The sequence below is a fragment of the Papio anubis genome, chromosome 5 (genome assembly GCF_008728515.1).
Source record: "Papio anubis isolate 15944 chromosome 5, Panubis1.0, whole genome shotgun sequence".
NCBI classification, from domain to species: domain Eukaryota; kingdom Metazoa; phylum Chordata; class Mammalia; order Primates; family Cercopithecidae; genus Papio; species Papio anubis.
In genome coordinates this window covers 84,419,740-84,429,760 of record NC_044980.1, presented here as the reverse complement: position 1 = coordinate 84,429,760, position 10,021 = coordinate 84,419,740, and the positions used below count along the sequence as shown (strand labels likewise).

At 38.2% G+C, this 10,021-nt stretch overlaps 1 pseudogene; it reads right to left on the bottom strand.

The window, feature by feature from the left end:
* Positions 1 to 1,264: 1,264 nt before the first annotated feature.
* On the bottom strand, positions 1,265 to 9,641 carry LOC110743498 (annotated as a pseudogene).
* Between the last annotated feature and the right edge of the window lie 380 nt (positions 9,642 to 10,021).

Sequence of the window (10,021 nt, the reverse complement as noted above, 5' to 3'; positions counted from 1 at the left end):
GCTTAAAAATGGAACATTGCAAGAACTTTGAAGCCTTTTGTGAGCCCCTTCCTGTATCCCACAGGTAATCACCACCAGAAATTTTTGTATTTATTAGCTACTTGCTATTCTTTATAATTTTATGTTTGTATCTCTTTAAAATATTACTTACTTTTGCCTGATTCTAACTTTATATAAATCAACCATATCCTCTCTATTTTTCGACTTGTTTCTTTGGCTCAATATCATTTGTGAGATGAGTTCATGCTGGTCCCTTCAGTGCTACTGCTTCATAGTATTCCATTGTATGAAAAGCACAATACAGTCATCTAATGTCTCGCTGCAGGATGTTTGTTTCCAACTTTTTTTGTTATTACATACAATGCGGCCATGAAATTCTTGTACACATTTCCTAACAAACATGCTCAAGAGTTGCTCTAATCTATATGCCACTGAGAGGAACTTGGGAGTCACAGAGCATGTATATATTGAAGTTCACAGAACGCCAAATGCTGAAATGTTTTCCAAAGTGCATGTATCCAGGCTGCTACACACCAGGATGACTTGACCTGTTTGTAAAATATTGAAATAATTCCACACTTGATAAACAACTGCTGCCCTAAGTCTCTGGAGGATCCCCTTGCAATTGCTATGTCCACAGGGTAACCTACACTATCCCAGCTTTCCTGGGACTGAGAGGGTTTCTAGGACAGGACATTTCAGTTTTAAGCCAGAAAAGTTAAAACAGGACAAGTTGGTTATCATACCTAGCCAGCCTCTTAGCCAACACAGACTTTCTCACAATTCAGTAACTAAAGCATTAATGCCTGACACAGTGGTTAAGTGTTGTGAGCATTGTGTGTGGTTGCACCTGCTTATATTCCCACTGACAGCTTATGTGTTTCATTACTCCCTTTCTTTATCATCACTTGTTATAGCCCTAATTTTTATTTTTTGTTATGTAGTGAGTATAAACTATTACCTCATTGTCATATTAATTTTTTATCTAACTATATTGAAATTTTTGAATAGTCCGGAATCACTTTCACTACCTGGTCATATCACCCCCTTTTGAATGTGGTGAAGAATTTTCATGAAGCCACATGAGTAGCCAATTATCCTACGAAAATATGATCAACCACATTTTGACTATATTGACAAGATACTGATTGGTTACATTTTGAAGAAAATATACAATACAAAATACAAGAAGAAGTTGGTTCTGTCCCCTCCCACTATCCCCCCTACCCAGCCACCCCCAAATACTCATCATGATTTGGTCAGAACTGGGCTCAGAGCCAGAGGTCAGGGTGACCGAGGGTGGAGGAGTTGTAGGCAATGGGTTTGTGGCTGTCACAATAATGCTGTGATAATGCTGTGGTTTCCCAGAGGGGAGCATGTGGCTACAACCAGCAAAAGAAAAGTGGGAAAGCAGTAGGAAGAGGAGGAAGTGGGAAGAGCAGAAGATCATATATATTTAAAAAGTGACTTCAGACTTAAAGTCGAATTAGCATTTGTACAGAAAGGTACAGGTGAAATAACTCACTATGGCCTATGACCAAAATTATATGGAGAAATCATGGTGGACTCCTACCCCCTTACCCAAGAGGTGGCCCAAGTCGTTAAGTACGATTGGTAAGAGTGGATTCCAGGTCGTTAAGGTGGAGAAGGTGGGGGCAGTGGCAGGCAAGGGGGGCTCCATTGCTGCAACACTGGCTGGGGCTGGCCGGCTGGTTCTCCTGGAGGTCCCACAGCTTGGTTTCTGTCTGGAGCACCAGCTGCATTCTGGGGCTTGTTCTTGGGAAGCTTCTCAGCTATTGCCATGAAAATTTCATTCACATTCATTGCAGCCTTTGCTGATGTCTCCATGAACAGCCAACTGTTGTTGTCTGCATAGGCTTGTGCTTCCTGGAATTCCAGGGCTTTCTTGCTGGCCAGGTCTGCCTTGTTACCTGTGAGTGCAAGGACCATGTTGGGGCTGGCCTGCCTCGATAGCTCCTTCACCCAGTTCTTATCTCCAGCAAATGTATCTGTATTGGTGACGTCATAGACCATGATGGCAGCCTGGGCTTCCCAAGAATACATGGCGGCCAGGCTGTGATATCACTCCTGTCCAACCATGTCCCAGATCTCAAACCTGAGTGTTGTGTTGTCCAAGCAGACATTCTGTGTAAGGAAGGCTGCTCCGATTGTGCTCTCCTGGTACTCATGAAATTGTCCCTTCACAAGGCAGAGGACAGGCTGGATTTGCCCACTACAGATCCAGCAGAACAAGCTTAAATAGACAGATCTTATTGGGTCACGCTGTGCCTCCCCAGCTCGCCACTGCTCATCCAGGTGCAGTGGTCCAGAGAGGTGGGAGCAGGGACCAGTGCCCAGTGCTGTGCAAAAAGGCATCTAGTGGGGAGAGGGACCTCCAAGGTGGCTCCGGGGCAGTGGCTTTACTTGGGGCCAGGGCTTGGACCAGCTCTGCTTCTCTCCCCAAAGGCAGTGTTCCAGACTTCAGCCTCCTATCATGTTATTTTTCATTTTTATGATGTGGCTGATCAATTTTCATAGAATAATTGGCTACTCATGCGGCTTCATGAAAATTCTCCACCACACCCTAGAAGAGGTGATATGACCAGGTAGGGAAAGTGATTCCAGGCTATTCAAAAATTTCATTTCCTAGTAGCCTTTAAGCTTTGACAACGTTTCCTATCCTCTCCTAGCTTGGCCTGGAGTAAGTAGAGCACCTAAAATTAGACCATCAAGGCTTATAACTATGAGCGTCTATCACAATGCAAAAAAAAAAGTAAACTGAGGACCAAAAGTCCTTCCCTGCCTTTTTCCTAGTGTGTAGGCCACACAAGTTTCCTGCATTGTACCAAAAAAGAGGGTAGGAACAAACCAATTACAGCCATTACTGAATATCTAGCCAAACTAAGGTGGATAATGAATATATCAATTTTATTCAATTTAGAAATATAGCAGTATGCTACTCTTGTACTTTTTCATACTGAGCCATATTTATATTCCCTACACTAGACTCATCTGACCACCAAACCAAACATGTTATAATCTGCTCTAAATATGTAATCCATGCACATTTTCATATTATCCAAAACCTGGATGTTAGTGCAGACTTGAAAGGTAAAGCAAATCCAGAGGCAGAGAGAGACTGAAAAATGAAGTGTCACAGCTGGCCCTCTTCTCTTGTGAAAATGTTTTAATGACATCTTGGAAAAAGGGTTGGGCTCAGTGAAGGTAACTGAGAAAGGCTCCATGTAACTGAGAAAGGTTCCATGAAATTGCTGCATCAGAAAACAAAGCTTTTACCTAATTTCTGTGGCTGACAGGAAGAAGGCATAATTTTAACCTTGATTAATATTTCTTTGGCTTTTACACTCTATAAAATTGTTCATTCATGATCCTTCTATGGTGCCTTGTTTATAAGAAGAGGAATTTCTGCAGAAATGTTTGCAGTGCATTATTCATAAATATTTTGGTCAATAAGTAGTGATGGTGGAGACAGTAGAAGGGCTGGAGAATAAGAGGAACTTGGCGATTAGATTTGTTATTTTTTAATCAGAGAATCTCTCCATTCAATATGATTTAGAAAATGTGAAAAATGATATTTAAGCTATTGGCAGAAACATAAAAACAGTTTTGTAGCTATCTTTTTTTAGACTTGTTGAGCAACTAAGTATAATAACTATAAATATGATAAATATGCTGGGTCTAAATAGCTTAGTAACTAAGAGCCCAGTAGCTAAGAGCAGTTCCTGAAACTAGAAACTTTGAAATGCAAGCCTGTCACGGGCTTATGTTGTACATGAACCTTTACAGTCAGAGGTTCTGGAGACATGTATGTCAAGATGTTTCCAAGAGACTCTCAGCATTGACTACCATAACTAGGCTTCCACAACACCACTCAGAATTAGCTTCCTCTTGGGTAATATAATTTAAGAGATTTGGGGAAGAACCATCCAATTCCAAAATATCTTCTCACTCATTGTTACAATGTGGGGAATTATATCATTAGACCCTACATAGAACTTGAAAGTATTCGACAAGAGGACCCTACATATTTATTTTTCAAAAGCAACTGTTTTCAGAATATATGACTCAAAAATAATGTAACAGATGAGAAGGGATTATGGGGTGAAAGCTGCATCATCTAACATAAGAGTAAGTTCTCATAAGTGTTCCTTTATACTCCCGTGAAATCAACTGAAGAATTATTAATGAATCAAAGATAAGACTTACCTTCTTAGTAGCACATTCTGCTTATTCCTACTAATGCATCACTACTCCACCAGCCCTTCTTCCACTTGCCATAGCCAAGTGATTTCCCTTTACTGCTACATCTTAAGACCCTCAGTGGAGCCCAGGCAACATCTGACCACTCATTCCCCAAGCCACAAAGATGGACTATTCGGCCTGTGTGTTCTGTGCAGGAAATCTTAGGCTGCTTCATTTACTAAAGGCAACAAATTTTTTTGCCCACTATTATTGCTGTTTTTAAAATGTAGATAATATGTCAACAGTAAATGAAATCTGAACAACTAATTAAGAATTAGAAAACCACTTTTGTGATTAAAACCTGAATTACTATTAATGCTGAAAATCTTGGGAATTTTAATGAATAATGTGTCATGTTTTTATGTAGCAGGAAATTTTTGTCATCTTTTTATGTAGCAGGAAACTTTTAATTTGAAGCAACTAAAAACTCAGGAAAGCAGCAAATCTCTGTGAACACAGAATCATAAAAACTTAGGCTTGGCAAGGAAACTCCTTTTCTATTTAGATGTGCTTCATACAAATCAGTTCCCAATAATATTGTGTGGAAGAAATATTTGTGTTATACAAGGCAGAAGGATTGTGAAGCTACTGTTATCTGTGGTTATACACACAGAGAGATGTGCACACATAGACACATAGAAAAATAAATGTCCCCCTATGAAGGGAAGAAATAAATCAAGAAATTTGTATTTTAAAAAACTGAAAGAATCAACAAAATAACATACATAGAATGAACACTGAGGAAAACAAAGGATTTGGCAAGAATCTAATTAGCCATATCAACCGAGAGAGGTTTGGGTTAGTTTTAGTAAACACAGAGTGGTTTCTGAGTAGAAAGCAAATAACTGCACTGAGGTACTGTTCTAATCACATTTGTTCTAACATTGACCTTATAATAATTAAAAATTGATGCTTGCAACATAATACAGCTGTGCAATCATATTTAAACCTAATCATTTCATAGACAGAGGAAAGTTGTACAAAAAGGTCAAAAACACTTTAATTTCATGACAGTAAATTTACTCTTTATTCCCAAAGTGAAAATCTCTAATTTCTAAAAGAGCAAACCAATAATTACTTATTATAAAGCTATTTTAGTCAATACTTAATTTTGCTATATTGATTAGTGTTTAGACATTTAAAATGTACCCTACAGCAAGAATATGTGTTTACAATATGATTCTCCCTACTGATGTTTGTAAGTATTACAGATATTGATTTAAGACATGTCTCAAAAATGCCAAACTTAATAGTAATCATATAAAAAAACTGACTCTTAAAATTGGAATTTAACTTTAAAAATTTGAATACCAGTGTCCTTAAAGATCTCTTTGTATCGTGATCACCAATTCTGCCATTAAATACTCTAACCATGAGTGCTCAATTAAACTACATTATAAACTCTACCCCATCCCAAAAGTAACAGAGAGAAAAAAAACAAATGATCAATTTTACCGTTCACAACTGGAACAAAATGTTTTCTCTCTATTTTATGTACTTCTGATTGTAAAATAAAGACTGGGATATTATTTCCCCCTTAACTTGTATTCTGTGTAACTTAGAGCTCCTTGCAATAAAACAAAATGATGCTTCATCAGGATGTTACTGGGAGTACCAAGGCAATTTACAAACATTAAGTCTGAGAACATCACTGTGAGGGAGGTATTAATATAACACTTCTCTCTTGAGGAGTTCAATGCACTTTACATAACGTTATTTTATTAACTCTTCCTTGAGCTGGGCAAAAAGGCTAAGAATTGTCTAACCATTTACCTCACTCACATGCAAGCGTAAAAAGAACAGAAGAGACGGTTCGACACAACCACGTCATTTAAATTCACTTTCACTTCTAATCTGAAATTATGACTAAAGATAAGGCCAAGTAAGTCACTCAATATATTTAGTTTCTACTAATATGGATTTTGAACAGGTATCAATTTTATAAATATAAATTCAGAATTATATATTTGAAAGATAATTAATCCCAGTAATTCTTAAGCAATAATTGCTTTTGAAAGTGGAAAAATGGACAGTAATAACTTTTCCCTCTATTATAATATACTAAAGACTCCAAAACCACATTATAATTCTGTGGACAAGCTTCACAACATCCTTAAGTAAATCTATGCATTTCTTAGCAAGAGTGCAACTACGCACACATGAAGACAGCCAGAAGAGATATATAAAGTGAAAGATATAGAAATGCTGGTGATATCTAATGGTGCTTGCCAAGTGTCAGTCACTATTCTAAGGAATCTACATGTATTCACTCATTTAATCCTCATAACTCTGAGATGGGCAGCATTTTCATCATTTTATAGACAAAAAAATTGAGGCTCAGGAAGTTGTTAGTCCTAGGTCACAGAGCTACAAAGTGGCAGAGCTGAGATGCAACCACAGAAAATATGGATCCAGAGTCCATGCTCCCAGCCCACGTTCTAGAAAAGAAGTTGTCCCCAGACATCCCTGATCATGGAATTCCGAATCCACAATCATAATTTTTTCCACTCCAAATGTAACATTTCCCACCTCACAGTCTACCTCACAGTAATCACAGAACAACTGCTCAATTTTATGTATCTCACTTTCAAAATATGATACTTGTATTTAGAAAATGGTCACACGGAGGCAGTATAATATAGTTTGGAGTACAGACCTCAGGATCCGACAGATCTAACAGGCTATCCCTAGACAAGTTATTTCTATCCAAGCTAAACAATATAGGTGATAGAACCTACCTCCTGATGCTGTAGAGAGAATTAAACAAATTAATACAACGTATTTAACATACACCTTACTATGCCTTCTACATAGTAAGCATTCAACAACTGTTGCTACTGTAAGTTAGTATAAACTTATTCAAGCCATTCTCAGAATTCTGAAACTCCCAATTAGCATTGAATTTAGCATATCTCAATGCTGGTGTCAATAGAACTGAATTGATTTTTTCATCAAATATATGTTCTAGCCACTGGCCATGATCTCATTTAATCCTCAAAACAAACCTATGATTTGTGTTTTTATGCCCACTTACAGGAAAATAAGCCTTGAAATTCTAAGTAACATCCATAACCATGCCAGTAATAATTAGATGATTAATCAATTAACTGCATGGATCCCACAAAGCAGGTTAAAAAGTAACCAATAAGCAAGGAAATTATTTGAAAAAGCCTTCTCTCCATAAAATTATAGAACTAAAATTTCCTAGACTGAAGTTCACCTTGTTTAGCCTTTGCTATAATTAGAGCAAAGCTGTGCCCAGAGAAAGTAGTTAGAACAGAGATGATAAAAAGGAAAAATACTACCCAAAAATACACACGCCAACCCCCGCCCCAACCCTATTTCCAGTATACACAAGGCGCTTCTGATTCTTCCATCATCAGAACCACTGAAGAAAATAGCAAGGGCCAAGGTCAGGGTAGGCTTCAGAGTTGGACAGTATTATACAGGACACAGGCAAGAAGTCTGCACTTGGGGACCGGTGCTTCAGCCAGAGTGAGGTACGAGATTGTAGATCTGTAAAGCACATTTGCCTCAAATCAGCCTCACCTGCACCCAAACATCCTGTAAAGGTCAGCTTCTGGTCTATTCACAGAAATCTGCAGAAAAAGAGAAAATGCATTACATTAGTCTTTTGCTGACCAAGCTTCCTTGACCCTTGACCTACCAGCATTCCCTAAATTGGAAATGTCTTAGTTACGCAAAACAAAAATAGTTCCTGCTGAATTAGGACATTATTTCCTCATTCCCTCTATTTAATGTAAAAGAAATATTTTTGTCATTTGCATAATGACCTGCTGCATATAGAAAGACAATTATTTATGATTTTCACTTTAAAAAAGTGATTCTGAATTGATTATGATACATAATAATCATGTGAAAACATGATTGCAAATAAGACTTAAGTGAAAGAATGGAATTTCCACTTTCATCAGCCAACGTATAAACCAATATGGAGGAGGTGGCAGATACAAAATAATCATATATAAAGAGAGACAGAAGCTCAATGATAAGGGTCTGCTTACACAGGCACGGAAAGTAGTGGGAAACAATCTTCAGCCCATACGTTACAAGAAATAGAATTTTTAAAAATTCACATTATCCCAAGAATATGTAAGATCTTATGTTCCATTATCAACTAGCAGGTAGTACCCAACCTAGTCATTTCTTCTATACTTAGAATCAGTGGCCTCTTTCAATAACTCATTCCAGCTTTTAGTAATTGTCATGTAAAGGTAAGCTTTTCTTTTATCTAACTTCAGTTCTTTACATAATATGATTGAAAAACCTGGAATGATGCTCCACACATGCAGAATACTTCATATACCCTTGTGGATGGGATGTTGATTTCAGTCTATTTCCCTTTTTTCTGACCTCAATGGAGACAGGAGAAGTGCTTAGACAGAAACATTGACAAAATGGTTAGAGATAAGAGGAAGTTGATTAGGGACAAATGCAGAGTCGAACCGGGGAAGAAAACAACGTGGAATGACTCACCGTGCCCCAGAACAGTTGATCTGTTTTAGAAGACACAGCCAGCCACCAACAAAATGTGAGTTGTAAAGCAGAACATGCTCAAGCATGCGCTCAGAAGATCTACCGCTGCCTTTCCACTCACTTCCACGCAGATAAATCGATCAATCCATCTCTCTCTCTAACCCTGGCCTCTGTGCAGAGTTCCAGTTCTACCTACACGATTGTAAAATTGAACTGGGTGGATAGGATATTCTTTCCCGTGACTCACTCTGTCCTTCCTCCACAGCTTTACTGCTGGTATGAAGGCATCTTTGGTAAGCTCTAGTGAAGAGAACCACAGTAACCAGCGTCACTTTAATATGAAAAATAATCCGTACTAACAAGGAAAAATGTTGTCTTATCTTGCAGATTCACCAACATCTTAAACCCAAAAATGTACAGAAAAGACCTCATCCTGCCCGTCCAAAAAAAAAAAAACAAAGAACCCTGGGGAACAGGGTCAGAAGCTCACTGGGAAAATTAAGGTAGGCGATTGGTAAACAGCAGGACACTTTCTGAAAGAATGGACTTGCCTTTTATCCCCTACAATAAAAGGCCCAAGAAAGGGGTTAAATTTGGATGCCCTGGCAGCACCTCAAACTTAACATTTCTAAAATTAAACTTCTCCAAGAACTAGTTTCTGCTGACTTCCTGTTCGTTAAGGGTACACTTGTTCTCTCCGGCTCCAAACATGAGTCATCTTGCTTTATTCCTCTCCCACCCCCACCATATCTAATTAAACACCAAGTTGCATCTATTTTTTTCTTCAGCACTTTTTTGCAACTCTCTGTTGCTCTTTTCACATGCTTTATCTCTTATTTGGTTTTGACCCCATATTAGGCCCACTATTCTTCCAAACAATGTGGCTGGTAATTTCCATTTTGAGTTTAAGCTCTGCCTTGATTAGGTCTGCTCCTTAGCAAAAAGATTCTGTGATACCTGCTTGTCTACTGAACAAAGATGTTGCAAGCTATTTCCAAATGCACCCCAAACTGCCTTTCAGTCTTACCTTCTCCTATTTTCCTGGGCATCAGGCAAGCTAGCTATCATCCTACTCCCCACCATACTCTATTGCCTTAACTCCTACCACTTCCTTTTTCTGAAATACAATCTCTGCACCCTCAGAAACTCCAAGCACGCTGCCCACACAAACGTTAATGCCACAAATTCACCTGTGAATGTTTGTTCAGATATTTTTATTCAAAAAGTCATGTCTAAGACCGAAAAATAAGTATTTTAAGTG